Consider the following 25,214-nt stretch of genomic DNA (forward strand, 5'->3'; position numbering starts at 1 on the left):
TAAGACAAGCACTTTTAGAAATAAGAAACTCGATTACTCCAACTACAAATCCAACTACTGTGACAACAGTTCAGAAATTCTGGTTCCTCACTATGTACTCAGTATTTATAAGGCACTGTGTTAGCTCCAGATGCCCAGTGGAATGCAGCTTCTTCAAGTAAGCTCACTTATATTTAACATTGCCCTCTCAGGTGCATCTGGGTGGCATCAATACACTACAGTTAGAACATTCAGAAAGATCAACACAGTGGAATGGTGACATAAGAGGTGTAATGACCAAGGGATTAGCACAGTGTAAAGGTGTTACAAAGGAAAAGTACAAGTGCTCACCCATATCCAAAAGCTAGGCTCACAAGAGAAACTCCACAAGGGAGAGATACCCAACATATCCAACCAGAGATCCCTCCCCAGTGGCAGTCAGCCCTTACATGGGGCCTAAGAGAGGTGCAGCCACACTCCACCCCTTCCAGTCACACAGCTGAATTGCCCTCACCTGTGCTCCCAGGGCTGACTGGTGCTCCCAGCACCTTTACCCAGGTGCTCAATCAGTGCTTCAGGCCTTGACTCAACAGTTCTCATCCAACAGTCATCAGTAAAATTTCACTCCATTATTGAACTCCAACTAGAGAAGAGCCTTTGGCCAGCTTTCAATGAGCACAATAGATTTTTCCCTTGTTCTCTGCACTCAGTATTCATAAGGTACAGATATAAGCTACAAATCTTTGCTAATGCTTTTAAGATATCCACTTCCTCAGTTTCCTCACTTAAAAAAAATAAATCACCACTACCACCACACCGAGGATAATATAAAATGCTACAACCACATCTGCAGTTGTCAATTCTTGTTCCTTCAGTATACATAGACAATGTCTGACTGCAAGGTGAAATTCCTGTGTGCAACATTCCTATGTCCCTTTTCCAGGGTGAACTACATTGACTTCTCTCAGTTTCTGATTCTTACTTCCTCCAGTTCAAAATGTAGTTGTTATAAAATAAAATATAAATAAATACAGTAGTATAAATAAAATACAGTAGTTAACTACAACTGACATAGAATTAGAGACAAATTTTGAGGAAAGAAATAATCATACTGGTTTCACTTACTCTAGTGGGATATTTTCTGCCAAACATGTTTTAAGAAAACAATACCAAAATGATAAGATGTGTTGATCAGAAAAGCCTATAAAACAAAAATTCCTAGGCAAACTTGAATTTTAACTATAGCCATTGCAACAGCCTGCCTGAGGCTCAGAGCTACAGAAGAGTTACAGAAATAATGTGATGAACATCACAATCGTGGCTTATAAACCAGGGTTCCTTTATTTTAAAATGTAAGGATGGGAATTGGTAGCCACATCTTCATCTAAGTTTAACAGTAGTAACCAACTGTGCTGGATTCATTCATACAGTCCTTCTGTTCTAGCTCCCATTTCAGGAGCCAGCACAGCATTAATGTCACCCTCTAAAATTCAGGTTGTTCCAGTTTCACAGGCAGATGTGATAACCTATGCAAGACTAGCAAGTATGGATCCAGTTCAATACATCGTTCAGAATCACACCAGAAGATAATTACTACTTCCCCCATTCTTCCCACTGACTAAGAAAGATGCTATGTAGATTACTTGTTTCCCTGAAGCTTTACATAGGAGGAACTGTTAAAGTCTAATCTGTATGAAATATCCATAGCCAAATACAGAATGATACCTGTTTTAGCTAGAAGGTAACAGACTACTCTGGGAAACTTTCAAGTGAATCCAGAGTGGACAGTTACAGAGGACACTGAGAACCTGCAGGAATCACAGGGGACAAAATACCAGCATACATATGGAGATAAAGGAGAGCCAGATCTAAAGTGCTAAAGCACTTTCAAGACTATCTTGTTCCCATTTTTAAAAATCCAACAGAAGGGAATGGAATGCAAAGTGTTTATCTGTTGGCATGCTTCTTAATCTGAAAACTCAGCTCTGATCAACCATTTACTTATTAAGCAGTTGCAGACAGATCAATGTTTTTGTGAAATCTTCAGGACTTATTTTCTATTTAAAATGTTCTTTTAAAATATTTTCAAAATGAAGCATTAATGTTAATTAAACCTCAGGATTAGAGCAAAAATCCAGATCAGTTTGTCTACACCATAAATTCTAGTTTACTGTCATCCCAGCTTTTCCTCTAACAGAGCATTACAAAAGTAATACTGAATATATGATACTGTCTAGTTAAAATCCAGTTGTCATTTTGCCCGCTAATGCTTTTGTCTTAAAATGGAAGTAGGTAAAACCCAGACACAGCCATTTCAGAAAACATCTGTAACAGTCTTAACTCATTTGCTCTAGATTATGGCACAGCTTTCAGCTGCCAGGTGTTGCAAGGGTCACACACTATTTGCACAAGACTCAATGTATAACTATAATATTTGTCAATTGATTAGAAAAAAGTAAAATAATAATTAAAAACAAAGAAACCAGGATACCACTGACAGTAAGATCTAATTTTAATTGCATTTCTTTAGCACCCAAGCTCAAGAACAGGCTGCGTGTTAGAAAGTAAAGTATCTTTCTCATATCTCAAAAAAGCACAGAAACACTTGCTCAAGCTCTCAGAAGTTTCCAACAAGATGGACATCCGACTTCCAATATCCCCAGCTTAAAACCTGTGGGCAGGCTAGCGGTGTCACATTGTAAAGAGAGGTGTATACTGGGTAGATATATAGCACAATAGTGACAGCTGTGCCCAAAAAAATAAATTTACACTGGGTTCAGAGTAAGGACCACCCCGCAGGAGCTGTGGGAGGTGGAATACGAAGTGCAGCTGCTGCACCACCTTGAGAATAAGATGTGCTTCTTTGCAAGGCTCTTCAGCTCCACTCCAGCATGGGAGAGATGGGATCAGGCAGCATTTCAGTGGCTGAGTGTTAAAATACTATCAAGAATGCTTGTATAAACAGATAGATGGACATAGCTTCCCTACCACAAGGAATTCCTAATTTACTGACAGACAAAAATACATACAGAGGCCTACACAAGTGAGAAGGCGCTAATACAGCAGCTTGCAGCATTAGTCAGCACCTCTTCTTTTCCAAGGACTTCAGCTATGCCTACCCTCCTCCGAACCCCAGCCCTCAAATCAACACATCACACCTTCCCATTCTTATTTAAGAAAATGTCTCGCTAGCACTAGAAATATGCTAAAGCACTGGAAATGAACACCCTCTTCACCTCTGGATATGTACGAAAGAAGAAAACAGTATGAGGAAATGTTCAATTCCACAGTTCAGCTGAAATTCAGAGACAGGACATAAGCTAACAGTAACAGCAACTTTAGCACGTATTTTTACAAGAAAAGGAATGGACAGACACTAAGAATCACTAGAAAACGAAGTCTGCAGAAAGCAGCATTTAAAGTCTCCCTCTTTTTGCCACTGTTTTATATAGATGTTTCCAGCAAACCTTCACAGGCTTTTTAAGCACTGAGGCTCACAGTGCCTGAGAGTGGCAGGAGAACCACCTCATTCTACATATAAAAGCATGACCCACTTGAAAAAGGTAACACTGAAATCCCACTGTGGAGCAGTTAACAGTGAATTGATGAATACCCAAATGAATCCAACTAGTTATCTCCAGACTGTACATATAGTTCCTCTCTTATCTACACTGTGAAAAAGTCAGTTGAGCAATTTCATGTTTTGTTTCTTAAATGATTAAGTTTCTATCCTTATCCCTATAATAAGTACGTAACAACTCCCAAGGGAAAAAAAAAAAAATCAATGATTTTCTTACAAAACAGAAAACAATTCTGGACAAGAAATGACAGCAAAGAAGTCAAATTTGTTGAAGTGAATTTCCATCTGATAAATTATAATTTCACCTTACACATGGCCAGAAGGCATGAGACAGGAACAAAGAAACAGTCTAGGTAACTCATCCCATACAGTAAGCATCCCACTATCCTTGATGATTTCTTTTATACTTTAAGGCCAAATGGGAGAGCTGAGGAAGACTGATTAATTGTAAAGAGGACCATAGTATACTGGAAAATTGAAGTTCCTGCACATATGGATGTTCTGTAGAGACGGAACACATTTCCTCTATGTGTTCTAGGAGCACATTTAGGGTTGAGAGAGTTGGGGCTGTTCAGCCTGGAGAAGAGAAGGCTCTGAGGTGACCTGATAGTGGCCTTTCCATATCTAAAGTGGAGCTACAGGAAAGGAAGAGACAGACTCTTTAGCAGGGCCTATTATGATAGAACAAAGGGAGATGTTATCAAGCTTAAAGAGGATAGGTTTGTGTTAGATACAAGGAAAAAGTCTTTTACAGTGAGAGTGGTGAGGCACTGAAACATGTTGTCTAGAGATGTGGATGCCAAATCCCTGGAGACTTTCAAGGCAAGGCTGGATAAGGCCCTGAGCAACCTGATCTATCTGTGATTTCCCTGTTGATCGCAAGGAAGTTGGACTGGATGGCCCTCAGAAGTCACTTCCAATTCTAAGGATTGTATGACCTGGCCCTGGTCTACCTATCTAGCTGTGGATGTCCCTGTTCACCACAGGGAAGATGGGCTAGATGGAATCATAGAATCACCAAGGTTGGAAAAGACCTTTAAGATTATCCAGTTGAACCTATCACCATGGTTTCTCAGTAAACCATGTTCCTAATTACAACAAATAAACATTTCTTAAATATCTCCAGGGGTTGGTGACACTACCACCTCCCTGGGCAGCCCATTCTAGCACCTGAGCACACTCTCAGAGAAGCAGCATTTCCTAACATCCAACCTGAGTCTCCCAGGTGCAACTCGAGGCCATTCCCTCTAGTTCTGTTGCTAGTAACATAAGAGAAGAGGTCGACTCCCACTTCACTACAACCTCCTTTCACACTTGTAGAGAGTGATAAGATCAGCCCTGAGCCTCTTTCTCTCCCAACTGAAGAATCCCAGCTCCCTCAGCTGTTCCCCATAAACGCTCCAGAACCCCCACCAGCTTCATTGCCCTTCTCTGAACAAGCCCCGAGGACTCAATGTCTTTCTCGTAGTGATGGGTCCAGGACTGAACACAGTACTCAAGGCGTGGCCTCACTAGGACTGAGTAGAGGGATCACTTCCCTGTTCCTGCTGGCAACGCTATTTCTCATACAAGCCAGGAAGCCATTGGCCTTCTTGGCCACGCGGGCACACTGCTGGCTCATGTTCAGCCAAGCATTGGCCAGTACCCCCCAGGTCCATTTCCTCCACACAGGCTTTCAGCCACTCTGTCCCAAGCCTGTAGTGTTGCCTGGGGTTGTTGTGGTCCAAGTGCAGGAGCTGACAATTAGTCTTGCTGAACTTCGTCTCACAGGCCCCAGCCCAGTGATCCAGCCTGTCCAAATCCCTCTGTAGGACCTTCCTACCCATAGGCAGACTAACACTTCCAGCCACCTTGGTGTCATCTGCAAACTTATTGAGGGTGCACTCAATGCCCTCATCCAGATCATCAATACAGATACTGAACAAGACAGACCCCAGTACAGATGCCTGGCTAACCCCACTTGTGACCAGTCACCAGCTGGATTTAACTCCATTCACTACCACTCTTTTGGCTCAGTCATCCAGCCAGTTCTTTACCCAGCAAAGAGTGCATCTATGCAAGCCATGGGCTGCCAGCTTCTCCAAGAGGATAGTGTGGGAGAGAGCGTCAAAAGCTTTGCTTAAGTCTCGATGACCTTTAAAGGTCCCTTCCTACTCTAAGGATTCTATGATACCATGAATCAAGCCTAGAGAAAATGTACTTTTTGCAGCTACCATCTTCCCAAATAAAATGTCTTATTGCTTTCCAATATACTACTAGGCTTTTTATTAAAAGTAGGGTTTTTTTAAATTTGTTTTTAATAGGAGAACAAAACCCACCTTAAATGAATGCTCAGGGGATCAGCAAAACATGTCATTGACATCTTGAAGAGTTTCTATTTATACCAAGCAAAGCTGAGCTGGCATGCTGCAGAGGCACACTGAAGTGGCCTCTCAGGCTAATGTTTCATCTCTACTTAGGAGGGAAGGTTACAATACATGTGAGAACACCCGAAATAGCTTTAATCTACCTCTCTTGGATATAAGGAGCCACACTATCAGAAGCACAGAGATTTTGTGGGACATCCAGTCAAACTCAGTTCAGAACACTATGGTCAAATCTGTACTGCAGCAGCAGAACTGCCATTACAACTAGTGCCATCCAGTTTACCTTAGCCTTGGGTATACCACACCAGAGTGGAATGACACCTCGATAATCAACACTAGATGTTTTCTTCCTGCTTAATACTACCACAAGGCTCCTTTAATACCAAGAAAATACTCTTCTTATCAAGATAAATAGACCCAGGTGACAAAATAAACCAAAATGTAAAAGATTTTCAGCTGGGAAGTGAAAGGAAGCACATAGGCATTTTTTAGGAGAAGAAAGCTGGGGGGGGGGGTGGGGAGGGAATATTTTGAGTGTAGACTTCTGTCCTTGGTTAGAATGAATTCCAGCCTCCTCTCCTCTGTCCCAGCTTCACCTTATCTGGGTAAAATATTCTCCATCTTTTGTTTAAATAAACAAATGGAAATGTTTTGGAGCTGAGCCTATAAGAACGACCAGCCTATGTACACCAAGACTATAATAATCAAAGGTGGATGGGGCTTCATGTGTTGGCATAGCCAGAAGACTACACAGCTCTTAAATCTTGCATGGCGTTAGAACTAGTAATTTCTATTCTCCTAAACTTCATCAAAAAACAGCTGTTGTACCCATTCAGTTTACTTTCGTCATCATATATTGTGCCATGATAGTGCACTACTGAGTTGTTCTTCGTACCAAAGGTTAATATCCTTAATGCAAACTACATTTGAGTATGTAACTAAGGTACTGATGCTTCACCTTCTGGAGATTTCCACAGGACAACTCCCTGGAGCCAAGTTAGACTAAGCTTTTAAGTGCTTGCAGGATCACAAATGCCAATATTTCTTTCCCCCAAAAGCTTCTTTCTCCCTACCTCTCTTTTTTCAATTTGAATTCATTTTAGGGCAATTTTATAAGGTAAATGCTTACGAAGACGAATCTCACTTATCAATACACCCTTCAGATTTTCACTGCTTTCATCTTATTTCAATCTACATTCTGCATTTGGATCTCCTGATGGAAGTAATTTGTCTCTCCTACCCCTACAAGCATCAGCAAGAAACTGAAGGTTGTGTGTCTTTTCCCACTGGTCACTATGCTAAGATTTTCTTTTTTAAGTTCATTCTGCTTAAGGCCTTTCACTGTATATAGCCAAGACCACAATGTATTATAATTTTGAAGGAGTTTTGATCTGCTCAACAGCAGTAAGGCCTCACTGAAAGGGCATCTGAGACAATACCATGTGCATTCATTTGACATTTAGTGGCCTGCAGCCAATTCTGATATTAAACATCTCAAAATAAAATAGCTTTTACTTTGAGCACATCCTGAGGCTGAAGCACAGTTTTTTAATCTGTAAGCGACTCTTCTGCTCCTGTGTGTTTGTAACTTAGGATGCTTTGATGCAGGTTTACAGTTTACTGTTCTTTCGAAGTGCATATTTATTGAGTTCAATTTGTTTCTGCCAGCTAGGGGAATAAATCCTCCTCTGATCAATTAAGTACTAGAAGCCAATTTGACATAGCAAATAGCAGTCCTGTCCATAAATGAAAAACACGTAGCATTCAACTTCACGCTTTGCCTGCAGATGCTGTAAGAGCAAAGCAAGGCACAAGAGAAGATGAAATGTAGCACATGTTCACAGTGACAGGCATTGAATCAGAACTAAATTTGCATCAACTACAGTCAGTACGTCACTATTCTGTCTTCAAGGTTTTAGAGGCTGTTCAGTGTGAGCCTCTTCCAGTCGAATTGCCCAGCACATCAGAATCAGCTACCTATCAAACAGTATTCTTATTTTCAAGAGTGTTTTGCACCTGCGGCATTCATCTCTGTGAGAGAAACAAAAGCATAAGCTTCAGAACTCCAGAATGAAAGCAACTTAGATTTTCAAGTGAAAAATAATTAAAAAAAATAAAGAACTGTACATAAGTTTCCCCCAAGGAAGCACAATGCAGATTTCTTTTGCCATATGCTGTCTACATTTAGTGGCCAACAATATCCTGCCAGGTGTCCCAGCAGAGTCCCTGGAAAATAATGCAGATTTCAGGAAGAAAGAAGTTGTAAAGACTGAGGATATTCTATCCAACAAAATTTAATAGCTTAAGCTTTGCTCTAGCATTTCAATCAAGTAAAGATGCTCAAGTTGTATTAATGTACTAGCACTGCCCATAGCTAAAGGCTATTTTGGATTCAAAATAAAAAAATAAATCAGTAAGAGTATCATTTATTGAGAAAGAAACAGCATTTTTTGTTTAAGCAGAATTGCAACAAAGGTAGATTCAGTGACCATAAAAGATTACCTGCTTTCTCTTCTCCCCTAGTCACGATCAAGCTTATAATGAAACACAAGGCCTAGTAAGATCTGAAAGAGTGGCTTCTATATAATAAAGGGTTCACAAGCTTGTTTCATTTCTGGCCTGAAAGAAATTATGTTAGCCAGATGCGCTACACGCAGTTTAACCTGGTATTTCCTTCCTTATCTGCATTATTTCCTAGAAATTTTTCTTAGAAAAATTTCAGAAAGCACTACATAGAAGACAAAATACATTCTAAAGTGGTACAGAAAATCTTCATTAAACTAACATCAATTTTGTTTCTAAGCCAATACACCCTAAAAAATACAATTGAAACTAAAGTAAGAAAATGCAATGTCAAGAAGGGTGCAAAGTTTTAACAAGAAAGTCTCAAAATTGAGAAGCCATAATCTGAGAAAGAAGCAAAACACTTAGAAAGAGCTTTAAGAAATTAATGGCCTTAACTAATTAATACTTGCTCTTCATCTAAACTGATCTGTGTTTGCAGATTCAAACACTGACACTCATCTTCATCACTGTCTTCTATTTTTATGCTCAAGTTCTGGGCTCAAATATGACTCAAAAATTCCCAAACATTGTAAGGAAAGATATTCTAGGGATATTTCCATCCCAGATAAAGGTAGGAAAATATGATCTCATGATTCCTAATTCAGAAGAGTGCACAGTTCAAGCAGGCTCAATTATCTTTGGATAAGTGACTGGGTTTTTAATTTGCAGACGGATTTTTTTATTTAAACTCCCAGTCTCTAGTGTTCTCAAAAATAGTAAAGCATTTTTACTTCACCATACCTTTCAGCAGCACATTCACAATATTTTTCTATAAATGTAACTACTTCCAGAGCAGGAAAAACAGAAATTTTGACTTGCACTTTTTGCCATGACAATTAAGAAATTTTGACTCCTTGCCAGCAGTAATATCACTGTATTAGCTATTTCTCAGCATTCATCTAGCAATCTTTGAGGAGCCTAGAGAATCACTGTCTTGTAGACAAGCTATTCTGGATCATTGTTTCACCCCATTCTTTCTGGGGTGAAATTCTTTCCCATTTTATCTCATCTAGATGTGGTGTTCACCATTTAACTGTATAGGCAGCAACAAGTTGAGGCTGGATTAAGTCTTACATTTTAACAGAATGCTCCAGGGCCTTGAAACATGCCCTCTACATATGCTTCTCAGCTCTTACTCTTTTATACATTCCTACATCTTTCATGTAATTAATCATACTTGGAAGGAAACAAATAGCAAATGACAAACATGTCTACAAGTTTTGTTGTATGATCAGCAGTATAGAAGTTTAGGGTAGATGTTTGAAAATGGATTAGGTGCCTATCTAACAAATGTTCTTAAGTAATAAAGTTTAGATGCATAAGTTACATGAAAATCATATTTATTTACTAGGTATAGTTAGCTAAACTTCATGTTTAATATTAATATGCATCTATTCTTTAGTTTAAGATACTCATTTATGCTTGATTCAGAGCATAATTGATTCAGGCTCACTATGGATCATGAAGCTGTGCATCTTGCACATTAAAATTGTTCTGCAGGTGCATCACTTCCACGTGAAAGCTACTTTTTTTTTCCCCTCCATTCCTTTCTTGGCAACTGCAGACATTTTTCTCAGTAGCACTAGAACCAGAGGTTGTAAGGACATACCTACATACTACATACCTAGTCACAGTAAGTTTCACAATTCAGCATGCCCAAACTGCAAGTTTTCCTCTTCTGGTCCAGGATAAATACATTAATTATGATTATTTGTTTGCACATTCTGTGCTGGAATGGACGTTCGCAGGGCATCTCTATTTACGTACATGGAAGGAATGCATTCGAGTTAAGAATTTGAGTTAGCAATGCTTTCCTTGGCCACATTAGACACCAACTTCTGCAGTAGAGCATGTTATAAGCTTCTGGTTTCGGGGAAGCAGCAGCAGTTTTCATTTGCCCAGCAAAGTCTGAAAAAATTTGAAGTGGCCTACGTATGACCAATTTGTCTTTTCCTCCATCTAGTACAAAATGCATTACTAAACTATGAATTCTGTAGATGAAAATATATACATAACAGCTACTTTTATAGGGATTCCTTCTGCTAATTGTCTGTTACCAATGAAGAATGAAAGGAACACATGAAAAAATGCAACTCTCCATTTTGATCTTAAATGAAGACCTAGCTAAACTGCAGGATATGAGCTTCATCATACTGATGTGTGAGCAAAAAGAACCTGAAGCATTCTTCTGGTTTGCAGTAAGTGTCTGAAGTAAAAATGTCCCTAAAGAAGACAAAAAGATTAATGTATTCCCTAATTTCAACATGCAAATCTCAGGTCCGTCCAGATATCAGCTCTTCTCCAGGCAGAGTTATATTCACAGTAAAGTTTTGCAGAGCTATACACCACCTATGCATGTACAAGATCTATAGGTATTCCTGTTTTAATATGTTGTCAGACTGTTTTTGGTCAAGATTCTCTAAAACTTCGTAAATCGGGAGATTAGTTTATGAATGACACATATCCTTCCTGATCTTCTTCAATATTTTGTTTTCTTTTAATATTCTTCTTTCTCTCACAGTATCACACTCACTAACATTGCTCAGTCTCATGAACCAAGTTTGCAGATAAATTATCTACTAGCAGTCAGCAATGGAACTTTATGGTGTTCCACATCAAGAACATGTCAACTGAATGGTAACAGAAAACATCTCTCAGAGTGAATACGCATCTATTTAACAATAGGAGGCTTTTACTTCATATATGAAGAAGCAGAAATAAATGAAAAAATAAGATTACTTGGATGGCTATTGGGCAGCTGAGGAAATTTCTGTGGCAGAGAAGTCCCGCAAGGAAGCATTTTAATAATCTCTATTTATAGGTTTTCTATTTATAGAATTATAAAGCTCTTCAAGAGACTGCAAAATTGCATAAATAAGTGAGTAATGCATCTATCTTACATGTAACAGCCTATATCTTCCATGTTACAGGCTAATGAGGTCTGAAGATCCACCCGAACATTTACTTGGCATTTTTTAAATAGCACCACAGAGAACAACCTGGTTCTCTCAGCTGATGACAGGCATTTTCTTGAGTGGCCTTCCCCTTCACCTACTTGTATCACTTCCGAGGCTAAAAGAAATGCCCTCTACCTTCTGTGTCCATTTTGCATCTCCTACCCAACTCCAGATAACACCAAGTCCAGGAGACGTACAAGCAAAATGAGCCTCTTGTTCTGTAACTAGAAAATAACTATTCATGTTTTATGAAAATGCTATTCTTTTAGAGATATCTAAAGTGAGAATAAGAAAAAGGACTCATTAACTCATCTTCAGCCTTCTCTCACTTCTGGCAATAAAATCACGCCAATAAAATTATATGAAAAAAAGGAAGAGAGTCCCAAGACTGCTTTGAGAAATATTAAGCATATGTGATAGTTGATAATGAAGCTATCTACTGCACAGAGAAGATATAAATACAAACTTTTACTCATCTATCTAATTTAAGGAAATTCTGCTTTTAAACAATGAGACACTGACTGCATTCTTCCACATGTGCAGCGCGTAGTGTAGCAGGACCCAAACCACTCTGGCCCTGTACCTCAGGGTAATAAAGTACTATTAACAAGCAAGAAATGTTTGAATGTTAGAAAAAAAATGGCATTTAGCACTATTTTTGGCAAATTATACAGAAGACAATTATAAAGAAGCCAACCAGGTGTTAAAAGAAGTTCTTGATAAAATATAATGGAAAACAGAAAAATCAAAACATAGAGGGGAAAAAAAAAAACACATCAGAAAACATCAGTCTTGATTCCCTATTTGCAAACATTCCTTTTCTAACTCCACTGCTCTGTGAGAATATCACAAATAGAACTCACATGAAATCATCATTTTCATGCATAATTCTAGCATCTGTTGCAGCCCCTGTGAAGAGATTTGCAACAAGTGCTTAAGTTCTACAGACAATTGGGTATTGGTTATGACTCTTGGGGGGTCACTTTTTTTTTTTTAACCACACATGGCCCTGTAAGAACGTGCAACATGATAGTCTGGAGAAAAAGCACTGGGCTGTCAAGTTCAGCATCTGCTGACTGCATCTCAGATATGACACAAAGTCAGGCCTATCTTATGTAAAGACTGATAAGAAACCAGTGTGCTGTTTATGCTATGTCAACGTGTAATTAGAAAGTCTTATACCTGTATTAGTAGGTACAATGATAATCAGTCCTCAAAAAATAAAAAAATATAAAACTGCAAGTCTAAATGTTCAGTGGTTAAATCCTTCTAAAAAAAGCAAAGGAAAGAATAGAACTGTTCTTAGATAAACAGCTTTTGAAACAGCATGACTACAAGTACCTTCCCCAAGTGAGGTGTGAATCAACCTGTTAAGGAAGTTAGTGAGTCAACAAGTTTCTTGCAGAAATGAATGCCACTGAGCATATTCTTCCTCTGACCCCAGCCTTCTTGGAAGGCCACAGAACCACCTCCGGGGATTTTAGTTTTCTTGTTTTTTACTGCCAGCATGTTAGAGCATAAGCACAGCAAAAATATTATAGTCCCAATTCTCCATTACTTAGCTTGAACTTAGTCCCTTGAGTCCAAACACAAGCATTCCAGTTTCTCTGTTAACTGCTTTATAACACAAGTGACTTTGCAGCTTTCAGAAAAAGGTTAACGTGACAGTATCTTCTGTATTTCAAAATACAGCACTTTCCAAAACCTGATGGCTTAACAGCTTTCAGTGTAACAGCATTTATTAATACTTTAATTGACTTAAGTTTTTAAACATTCAGTTTCTTTGTGCCAGGAAATTGTTGAGGCTTGTTAAAGATTAAAGTACCCCAAAACTACGTGAGGCCCCTACTTGTATACATGCCCCTATTTCATGAAGGGTACTAATCCAAATTGTTTTAAGTACTGAATGCTCATTAACTCTCTCTTAATGAGTTATGATAAACGATTAAAGGGTAGAGGTATACATTTTCCAAAGGAAGCTATGTTGACAGGGCTTTAAGTATGTTAGTATGCTCAGTAGTACCCTAAAGTAGCTGAAACAGGTGCCACAGCAGGTGCCACAAGTAGAACATAGATTTGCTCTGGCATTAGAACAGAGTATATAGCAAGTGCAGCATTGTTTTATGGATTTAAAAAGCATATGCCATGAACGATTTGGGAAAGCAGAGCCTTTGGGGTGTAGCATTGGTCAAAGCTAAGCTAACGGGAGGAAGTCCTGCCTCATTACTGTAACAGCTGTTTGTACTTTATGACCATCAAGATATCTATTACTAGGGAAAGATTTTGCCCTTCTGGTGGAAAAAACTTGCTCAACTTCAATCTTAGTTTCACCAAGAAGTTGGAGGGCTGCTCCAAAAGTAATGCTTCCTCTTTTATTAAGCTGGCTCACAATGTGCAAACATTGGTGGTAGGGCAGTAGAGGTGGAACCTTCCCACCAATATTACATTACATGCTGTTGCCATGCAACAGATGGCAGCAGAGAGGCAGCATCTGACATGGAAGTGCATATGAAGCAAAGGCAAAATTGAATACCTCCATGCAGAAAAATGGCCCCAACTGAAACTTGCTGAACATTTAAGGAGTCCAAATAGTGGATATTATCATAGCAAGGTGGCGGGTAGCATGTTTCAGCAGTGGCAACAATGATGTGAAAGATAAGCCACGTTCTGGAGAGCCATACAGATTTTACGAGTACAGCAAGCAGGCTCTTTGGCCTCCACGCTGGACCAAGTGCACAGCTGATGGTGGTGACTATCTTGAAAAATAATGTTTTACAGTTGAGAATTTGCTCCATCAGATGGTTTTATTGCAGGTATTGTAGTTTTCATAGAAATAAATAGGAGGCATTACTACTGAAGCAACATATTAAAACACTGTTCAAGCTTTAAGGGATACAGTTCTGCCACTGAACTGCAAAAATTGTGTGTAACTATTAAACAAAATGTAATATAATTTACATTTATTTCACACTTTTTTTTTTTTAAATAATGACCTCTTTGTTAAAAAATTCATCTTAGTCTTTTCCCCCAGCTCCTAATGTCATGGGAAACTGGTAATCAGTAATAGCCCTAGTCACTAGTGTATAATATGGCATAGACACTGACATCTTTCACCAACAAAAGGATCTGTCTGTAACCATGGCTTTAAATAGTTCCAACTGATCAGTTAATTCAAGTAGGAGATGAAAAGCACCTCCTCATGAGACATAGCTAACCTGTGCTGATACTCGTGCACTTAATGCATTCACAAGCTCCACTTTCCATGTGGATTTCGGAATTGTCAGTAGGGCTGTGATTTATGCAGTGAAGTTTCTCCTATCACAAATTCTTTGTAGCTTCTAATAATGTTAGTCGTTGAAGTGGTTATTCCACAAAAGCTTTGGTGATCCCCTTCCTAACAGCTGAGCAGCGATACAACTCTGTCAAGTTTTCATTTTCACCAATTACTACTGAACTTTTCTGGCCCACCTGCAAAATCATTCCTGCCTTATATCTGAATTAAGGTCACGGATAGCTTGCAATAAAAGAAACATCTAACCAGTTTGCTTGATAGGCAGCCTATAGACATGAGACAGCCAAAACTGTAGCTAAAATTGAATATGTGTTAAAAATAATTATCCTAACCGCCACCAGGAAAGCAGCCTAGCACTTCCTACACATTTCCTAGATTAACCCTAAGAAATATACCATCAGAAGACCTCAAGCCCTGATCTTATATTCAAAACTTCCAAGCTAGACTTTCAGATAAATTAACAAAAGCACAGTCCATGTTGCTCACTTTCCTTAATGAAGCTATGTTGGTTTATACCAGGTACAAATATTCTTAGAGCATGTAGTATTACTCACAGAAAAAAATAATTTTATATTAAATGATTTTTTTTCCAACCTCCTTTTCACGCAAGTGAATGACAACAGAAATATTATCCTTCAACTGTCAAGGCTCTTTACAAATCTATTTTCCCTGAAACTTCATAGAACTAGTGGTATTATACCAGGAATAAATCTGTCCCAGTATCTTCAGTTACTCTATTTGGAAAGCAGTCATTTGCCTGACCTTCAGTGCATTGCTAAAAACAGAGTTTGTCTGTCATCAAGAGCCGGTGAGATTTCAGATAAAACAGAAGGCATGGCTCTTGCAGTGAAATTCCAGGAGCATCCATTAAAGGCTTGCCAACAATAGTATCTCACTCACTCTGATAGAAGTATGAAAGTATGGACTAAAAAAAAAAAAAGAGGAAAAGAGATAAGACAGTGGAAATTGAGCTTATCACAGAGACTTGGTAAAAGATGCATGAAACCATAAGGATTTTTTAATTATATTCAAGCTAAGACTTGAACTTTGGTTCTTGAAAGACTCAGTTTCTCACACGATTGAGAAATAGTACATTTCTGCCCCTTCCTCCCCCCTTCAAAAGTATTGAAATTGGAATATCACCAGCACAAGAATCTATTTGAAATAGAATAAATATTTTCAGTTCATCTATGTGCTAACTTCCAGCATAAGCCAATTGAGTAAGCACTGAGATAGAAGCAGAACTAGTTATCTTTCAAGCTTCCAGCTTCCTTGTTTGAATTAAAATTGATGATCTGTGTTCATTAGAACACAGTTGTTATAGTAAAGAGTTGTTATAGAACAACAGGTGCCAGGCCAGCTTTCTTCATTATGGTCCTATGCCAGCATGTTTACAGTTCTTCCGCCTCTTTCAGACCAGATCCTATGATTTCTCTTGACATTACTCAGTCCAAACTGAAATTCAAAATTCTGTCTCAGTTCTAGCAGGACATTACAGAATGCTTGGATGGCAAAAGATAGGTAAAGCAAAAACCAAAGTCCACTGATAAAAGCACCTTACTTGCAACATCATTATCTTGAAATAAGCTTATACTTCCAATATTTGTGCTCTTTGTCTATTCTTACAGTTACTTTATCTCCCAGTGAAAAATAATCATGTTTATGGAAAAAAATCAAATGAAAACCATATTTCAAGTCTAAGCAGAGGTAAATATTAACACCAATTTTTAAGTGCAGCTTATGAGCAGCTCTCCTTAAACATGAGATTGTTTAGACATACTCCCTGTTATATTATCCAATTGAGAATGGTAACAGTGCAACTTACTTGGAGTACAAAGTGATCCAGATTACTGAAGTAATACTACCAAGATGCACAGTTGAACCAATGGCTATTTATTCATTTGTCCACATCAGCGCCTGTTCTGACAAAGTACTGCTAGAGGCACTGAGCCTCTTAGACAGGCTTAGACATTGTATTTCATCCAATGGACAGCAAAACTATTGTCTAGCTAGACAAAGCAGACATGCTACAAAAAGAAACTACAAGAATTAGGAGAAAAATCCAAAGTCTTGCGCTGAAGAATTGTAAAGAAATTAAACAAAATACAAAGTATAAACATACCATCAGCTCAGACCACATTTTTACTAAGATAAAATAAATGGTGGACAAAATAAATGGTGCATTTCAGACCTGCCGAGAGGAACTTAGGTGCTTTCTAGTAGATGAAAAATTCAGGATGAGCGAGGAGTGTGCACTTGCAGCCTAGAATCATAGAGTCACTCAAGTTGGAAAAGACCTTAAAGATCATCGAGTCCAACCATGACCTAATCATACTGCCCTAACTAACAACCCTCTGCTAAATCATGTCCCTGAGCACCACATCCAAATGGTTTTTAAATACATCCAGAGATGGTGACTCGACCACCTCCCTGGGAAGCCTATTCCACTGCTTAACAACCCTTTCTGTATAGAAGTGTTTCCTGATATCCAACCTAAACTTACCCTGGCACAACCATTTCCCCTTGTTCTGTCACCAGTCAGAAGAGACCAACCTCACTCTCACTGTAAGCACCCTTAAGATATTGGAAGAAAGCAATAAGGTCTCCCCTCAGCTTCCTTTTCCCCAGACTGAACACACCCAGTTCCTTCAGTCTCTCCTCATAGGGTATATTATTATCCAAGTCCTTCACAAGCCTTGTTGCTTTTCTTTGGACCTGCTCCAGCTCAATGATGTTTCTGTAATGAGGTACCCAAGACTGAACACAGTACTCGAGGTGAGGCCTCACCAATGCTGAGTATAGGGGAAGGATTACTTCCCTGGTCCTGCTCACCACACCATTCCTGATCCAAACCAGGATGCCGTTGGCCTTCTTGGCCACCTGGGCACACTGCTGGCTGACATTCAGCCGACTGTCCATCAGAACACCAAAGTCCCTTTCCATCAGGCATCTTTCCAGCCGCTCCTCCCCAAGCCTGGTTGTCTGGGGTTGCTGTGACCAAAATACAGGACCCGACGCTTGACCCTATTGAAACTCACACAGTTTGCCTTGGCCCATCGATCCAGTCTATCCAGGTCTCTCTGTAGTGCCCTTCTCCCCTCAGGCAGATTGACACTCCCTCCCAAGCTGGTGTCATCTGCAAACTTACTGAGGACGCACTCAATCACCTCATCAAAATCATTGATAAAGATGTTGAATAGAAGCAGCCCCAGTACAGAACGCTGAGGACACCACTCCTGACCAGCAGCCAATTGGATTTAACCCCATTGAGCACAATTCTTTGGGCCAGGCCATCCAGACAGTGTTTCACCCAGCAGAGGCGTACACCCATCCAAACCATGGGAAGCCAGCTTCTCCATGAGAATGTTGTGGGGAATAGTGTCAGAAGCCCTGCTGAAGTCCAGGTGAATGACACCACAGCCAACATTATCCTGGGCTGCATCAGAAGAGACCACATAGATGATCAATTCCTGGAGCACCTCTCCTATGAAGACAGGCTGAAGGAGTAGGGAGAAAAGGCTGCAGAGAGACCTCACTGTGGCCTTCCAACACTTGAGGGGAGCTTTTAAACAGAAAGGAAATGAACTGTTTTACATGGTTAAATAGTAATAGGATGACATTTTAAACTAAGAGGGAGATTTAGATTAGATTAAATGTCAGAAGAAATTTTTCACTGAGAGGGTGGCAATGTGCTGCAAGTGCACACCAGAGAGGTTGCAGATGTTCCATTCCTGAAAGTGTTTGAGGCCAGGTTGAATGGGACCTTTGGCAACTTGGTCTAGTGCTTGATTTAATGGTTGGCAACCCTGCCTGCAGCAGGGAAGTAGAAACTGAATGATCTCAGAGGTACCTTTCAAACCAATCTATGATTTAAATGACAGAGGAAAGAATGTGTGTGTGTGTATGTGTGTATATATATATATATATATGTATGTATGTATATATCTACACATACATACACACACACAAACTTATCAGGGGGATCTGTTCAACATAGACATTCAGAAAAAAAGCATGATAGATTTTTCTGTAGGTCACTTAAATCCAAAGGCAAATCACAGATCACATTTGGTAGATATTCAGGAGACAAGAGGGGAAGTACATTACTTGAGTACCAACATGAAATTTGAAACTAAACAACTCCAAGTACACCAAGAACATAGCATGTCCTCTCATGGAGTGGTATGTTTGCTTACAAATATACTATTATTTGATTTCCTCCCCTCCTTTATTTAAAAAAAAATTTAATCCAAAATAAAGATAGGGATATGGAATGTTTGATCTGGTGGTTTCACCAAAATACATGAAAGTATTCAAATGTTGGGAAATGATTAGATGCATGAGCTTTTATAATGGAAGAGTTCAGCCAGAATGATTCTAGTTTGTGACACATCAAGAAAAAAATTTACTGATTATCACATTGATGTGACTATAGTATCAGTGGGGAGATATGAACAGCTTCAGAATATGACATGCACTCTCTTCTGTTTTTAGGGAAATTTTGAGATTTTTTTTCCTTGTTTCTTGATCCCCATTTTGTTCTCATTAAAATAGGTGAACTGCTGTGAAATAAAATGTTCTTTAAAGAATTGTTTCCACACTAACTCTTTTTACAGAATGAGTATACAGTAAGACATCCTCATATTAAGATAGCTGCATGAGCCAGGCAGTCACTACTCTCAGACAGCAGCCAGGAGCAAATATATTTTAGCAGAATATGAAAATTAAGGACTGCTAGCCTCAAGGCCAGAAAATTCCCTGTCAGTGTTCTAGAGCTAAGTGCAAAAAAACATCTCTCTTGTTTTTTTTTTTCTTCTATTCATTGAAAAAAGGAGGCTTAATCAACTAACTGACAAGAGCACTTCCATGGCCTCCAGAGTTTGGAGATCCAATCTAATTCCTGCCAAATCAGTGGAGGAGGAGCAAGATTAAATGAAGACAAAACTATTATTCAGGAGTACTCTTAACATTTTTTTCCTCAAATGTAGCTAACTGAAAATCTAGTCAGTATGAGGCAAATAATTTTAAGCAGTGCTGGCTGAGAAGACATTGTTATTAAAACAAAAAAGTTACACACCTGATTAAATAACAGAAATAAATACTTAGAGTTGCAAGAAAAAAACCAAGAAACATTTAACCATGTCACAAAATTGCAATCAACTCAGACCCAGTTCTCAGTTTCCATGGGAAGGATCAGCATCTTGCACTGTACTTAAAAAAATAATACTGTACAGGAGTGTTCTGCCTACTTTCGAGGTTGTCTTTAGGACACATGAACTACAGGGAATCATGGGTGGAGTGTATGAGAAAGATCTTATTGCAGCTGCTTGTACTGCACCTGTTCAAGGGATAAATAAAGCAGCTAAGTTCTAGTTTTGGATTCACTTGTTTCTAGTCCCTTGATGCGGAAAGAAATGATATACCACCTCCTCATCTTGTCAATCATACTGCAAATGCGTCTTCAATATTGTTGAAGTGATAAACTCCCCCCCACACACTCCCCCAAATGTTCCCACAAGCTGGGATAAGCTCTATGACAATTCACATACCCTGGAAAAATACCTATAGCTCTGCTTCACATTCTCCCAGACAGCAATCTTGTTCACATGGATAACTAATTCTTAGACTTCTTCCCATTTTTTGCTAAGAATGGTATTGGAATTAGATCTATGAAAATGGTCCAAAATTAATATTGGATTATAATATTGGATTAATTCCAACACTCTGGAGCTTACATAACCTTTGTTCTATACCTCCTCCTTGGTTTACCTCTGACTCCTGAAGTTGAAAGCACAGAATCATCCTGCATGAAAGAAATACGCTCAATCTGTGCAAGTTAAAGAATCAGACCTTTTTGATCCCTGTCATTAGTGTATTTCCAGTGACATTTGGGACACGGAAAAATATATTCACATGGCATTCTCTGAATGCTTGTTTTTGTTATTCTACGGGGCAGATTATTTTTTAAACTCTATTTTGTTTGACTTCCTATTTTTGGAGGTACCTGAAGAATGATTTCTGGAAAATCAAACAAGTATATTATGTTAGTCCCAGAAGCCAACACAAGTTTAGAAAAGTAGTACATGATCCCACATAGGGAAATTTAACTGTGTTTTGCTGCTAAGAATAGGTGGAAATGTCCACAACCACTGTCCAGTGTTTTTCAAGAGTAATATTTCCTACACTCCACCCTTGGCATATTGTCTTCAGAGAAGTTGGATGGTGCAGTCTATAACAACATTCTGCAGGGTAAGGAAGCAAATTTCTGCAATGTAGGCTAGCAGACTATTTGCTGTAGCTAGGCATGTAATCAGAGAAACAAGAAAACCAACAGCTACTTGTTACATGGTTATAAGCCTTCATAAAGTAACTCCCATTAGCCAACTTATTGTATTATTACATCCTACATATTCTTTTCGTATTTCTCATCACTCTTCTACAAGGAGTTGTAACACATTGTGGGAGGATCCTAAACTTACCCTTTCCAAATGGAGTCTTTCCCTTGCTCTTCCAGTCAGTGCACTGAATTTGAGCATCCTTTGCCTTGAAGCAAAGGAAGGATGACAGACTCAGATGAGAGAATGGGTGGGGCAGAGCAAGGAATGGCAGGAAAGGGGGGCAACCCATTACAGCATTCCAAGCACACAGATGCAGAGCTGTCTGAGCAGAGCACCATCCCACATGAAGCAAGGATGAGTGCCAAAAGACAACACTGGAACTCCCCCACATGACCACAGCCCACAGCAATACCAGTACCTGTCCTTGCAGTCAGCTGCTGTGCTAAGGCATACAATTCCTAAGCATGGGATATTCCTTCCCTCAAAGAGGGAGAGTATATTTGCTACACTTTGGGAGTGAAACAGCTGAACACTTATTGGACTCAATGATCTGTCCATCCTTCTGTGTCATGGGCTTACCTTCAAGCACCCACCTTGAACTACCAAAGACTATACAACCAACAGTGCATTTCAATTTACACTCAGAAGCATCAATATGAAGTAGACAAACTGAAAAGAGATTGTGCTCAAACATGCTTGGTTCATTGTTACTGTTTAAGAAGATGACAACTCTTCAGGAATTTTGACTGGTTCGTGCAAATAGGAGAGCAAACACAATATTGAAAACCTCATCTGCCCCACCCCGCAGAGCTGGCAAAAGGAATTAAAATGATGCAACAAATCCAAGAGCGTGAAGAAGTGGGACAAGAACCTTCTAAACAATAGAGAAATTTCAACAGCAAGCCCAGAGTATATTTGTACCTTGCAACCCCTAACAAAAGAAATTAAGGTAGTTGGAAGACCATTATTTCCTAGATTAACTCAGCCAACTCCAGGGACATAGAACATCTAGGTTTGGGTATTTATTTTTTAAACACCTGCCATAGCACTAACTGCCCTTGGCCATTTTTGAACCAGCTGTAACTAGGTAAGGAGAGAACACTGACATTCTCAAATAGAGCATAGTCCCAGCAATCAAGAAAAGGCAGACCAAATTCACCCTAATACCAGAGCATTCTGATTTGGCACTATGTACCAGAATCTGGGGTTACATGTAGTATTTTTGGAGATTTGGATGCTATGTCCCATTCCAGAAGCTTGAGGTAAATGCAGCATTCGTTCCAAATCAAATAGCTTCCTAAGTTACAGGATGCTTTAAATATAGCATGAGAGTCCCACAGAGGCTTCTGAAGAGCACACATGCCACCCTAACCAGGTAAAGCTAGTACTTAGGGCCTTCATGTTATTTTTCTTCATGCCACAAAGAAGACTGTCACTAACGCTGTCTTTAAACTGAAAAGCCAGAAATTGCCTACAGAGTGCACTCCTTGAGCCAGTTACCTTTAGTGAGAACAAGGACTTATGCCTTTAGTTACACGACTAACCAAGAGCAGCAAGCGAGGGAGCCAAAATAGCCCAGCAGCTGGAATTTGGGCTCTAAGCAAGGAAAGGGAAGAGACACGGTGCCTGCACATGAAAGGCTGATATTCCTAATCCTCAGCTGCCATTGCTACAAATCAAGTGCATTTAGAAGGATTTTGGGGAAAGGTTAAAACCTATATTCATAGTGTCCAGGCATTGAACACCTGTGGCGTGGATAATCAAAACACCAACTACATATGTGAGAGGTGCAGAAAGTAACTCTAACCAACCCACGGGATTTGCATGCCTTGAAGACATTTGATCCATCACGCCTTCCTAAAAGAAGAGCGGGTTCTCATTGACTTTCTGGAAAAATGGCTGCTAGCCACTGCTAACAATAAGAGTCACCTTGTATTAAGCATGCTGAAGATGTCAGATGGAGACAATCATTAGTCAGAAAATAATTATTTTCAGGATACTTACTTGTAGAAACAGAGCACTGACTCAGAAAATGACTGGAAAAAATGTTATTTTATCCCTCTGTAACTAAGAGCTAATTGCTCTCAGTCCCTGAAAGGTTTCCAGAATAATATAGAAAAAACTTTGTATTTGGGGGAAAAAAAAAAAATGTATGTTTCATCAACCTGTTGTTGGTTAACTATTTAGAACTCTTCCCTTAGGATATCTAACAGTAGAGTTAGACTAAGCCTTCAGGGTCAGTTTCATACTGACAGCTCATATAATCGAGGTTTTAGTTCACTTAGCTGCTCTCATAACTTAAGGGTCTGAATTGCATACATCATTTTTTCATCATCTACACAGAACACTTTGACAGGTGATACCTGTTTACTTTCAATTAAGTCATATCACAACATGACTAAACACCACATTTGTTGGCATCCTTTTCCTCACTCTCTACTGAGAAGAATTTATGAAATGCCATTTGCTAAGTGTTATAGCTACTTTCAGAAAATTAGGATTTAGAAATTTAGATTGCTGTAACAGAAAGCCTATTCTGAAGTTTCATTCTCTAACTTTTTTATTAAGACTAACTTCAATGGTACTAGAAGAAACAGCCCTTTCAGATGCCATGCAAACCACCTTTCTCATTACTCATTTTAAAGCGTACATAGCTGACATTGTCAGACACTGTTTAAATTTATTTCCACGAAACTTGCAAGTATCGATTTTTATCATGTTTGAAGTTCCCCTTCTTCCTCATGATCTCTCAATAGGGATTAATAACTTATCTGCACACTGAGCAGCGAGTGATATTTGCAACAAAACCCAGTGGACAAAGAAGAGCAGAATCTCATTCTTGGACAGCTTTTAGTATTTCATTATCAAATTATGGCATCTCATGTACTTCTGTACTTCTAGTTACGCACAAATCAACTATATCCAATATAGTTGGATATGGTTGGAGCTAGCTGGAGACAGTCAGTGCTAGATCATAATTGAGGACCACCCCATTTAATGCAGTGTTTTGGTACTCCGAGTACAACTGAAAGCTTTTTTTTTTAATCTACTTTTTGTTTAACTATATAGTAATCTTCTCCTGACACTGCTAATTAGACAACTAGAATGACCAGATGAGAACTGTTGTTCCTACTATAGAAAATTAGCGCTAGCATATTTGTACAGCAAAGCTTCCACTTTATGTCACGCTGTTTGAAGAAGAGTTTGAGGTAAAATATTCAGAATGAAGCCAATGGCTGAGTTGTCTGCTGTGCTGTGGAAGACTGCCATTTGCTAAGTTCAGATAACCAACGCTAATAAAAATGTCACATAAAAAAAGCTTTGTGCCTTTTAGCTATAAAGCATTCAGTAGCTTTAAATATCAAATTTAATAGTTATCTCCTGCTGTATTTACTGGTTCTAAAGCATCTGCAAAGTTATCTTTTATTAATAATTAAACCTGACAACTACTTGAAACACTACATCAACTGTATTCTGAACTAAATACTATGTCAAAGGTTGAGGAATTAATCACAGTGTAATTTCCTGTTGCCAAGAAACGCTTAATGCTAAGAAGAATAAAACTCATTTGAGCTGAGGACTTGCTTCCTGAGGTTGAGAAATCTCTTTTACATAAAGACAAAATAATTGTTACCCTATTCTTGAACTTCTCAATTTCCTCACAACTTCTGGGTCCAAGTTTATTATCCCATTCAACATTATTCCTTCCTGTTCAAGGGAAAGATTATATTTATCTGTCTTTGATGAACTAGCTGCAAAGTCACCACAGAGTGCTTGGTTTTCTTTTGCACCAAGAAATACTGAGCTAGGAATTGCATAAGTTCTATTGTCTAATTCTTTATAAACTGAACTCGTCTACAAATAATGCCACAATAGCATTAGTGATTCAGATCACAATCACAACCCTGAAAGAATAGCTGTGTTTAGCAAGTGAAATAAAGAAAGGGCTTCAAATTTGCTAATTTTACATTATGTCAGAATAGTCAGAGCAGCAGGTTTTATTATGTAACATCCTTTCATCTATTAGTAGCTATTATGGACCATTATTCATGTTAATCTGGCCTACATTCTAACAGGGCTACATATTTCTACTGAAATTCAGAACAGATACAACTGAGAATCTTAAATAGAGCTATT

The 25,214-nt window shown here is 38.9% G+C and overlaps 1 protein-coding gene across 5 annotated transcripts in view; it reads right to left on the bottom strand.

Annotated features, from left to right (window-relative positions):
- Positions 1-25,214, bottom strand: part of LDB3 (LIM domain binding 3) — a 118,792-nt gene that overhangs the window by 81,668 nt on the left and 11,910 nt on the right. The window lies entirely within an intron of this gene.

The sequence above is a fragment of the Phasianus colchicus genome, chromosome 8 (genome assembly GCF_987193195.1).
Source record: "Phasianus colchicus chromosome 8, bPhaCol1.hap1.1, whole genome shotgun sequence".
Classification (NCBI taxonomy): Eukaryota; Metazoa; Chordata; class Aves; order Galliformes; family Phasianidae; genus Phasianus; species Phasianus colchicus.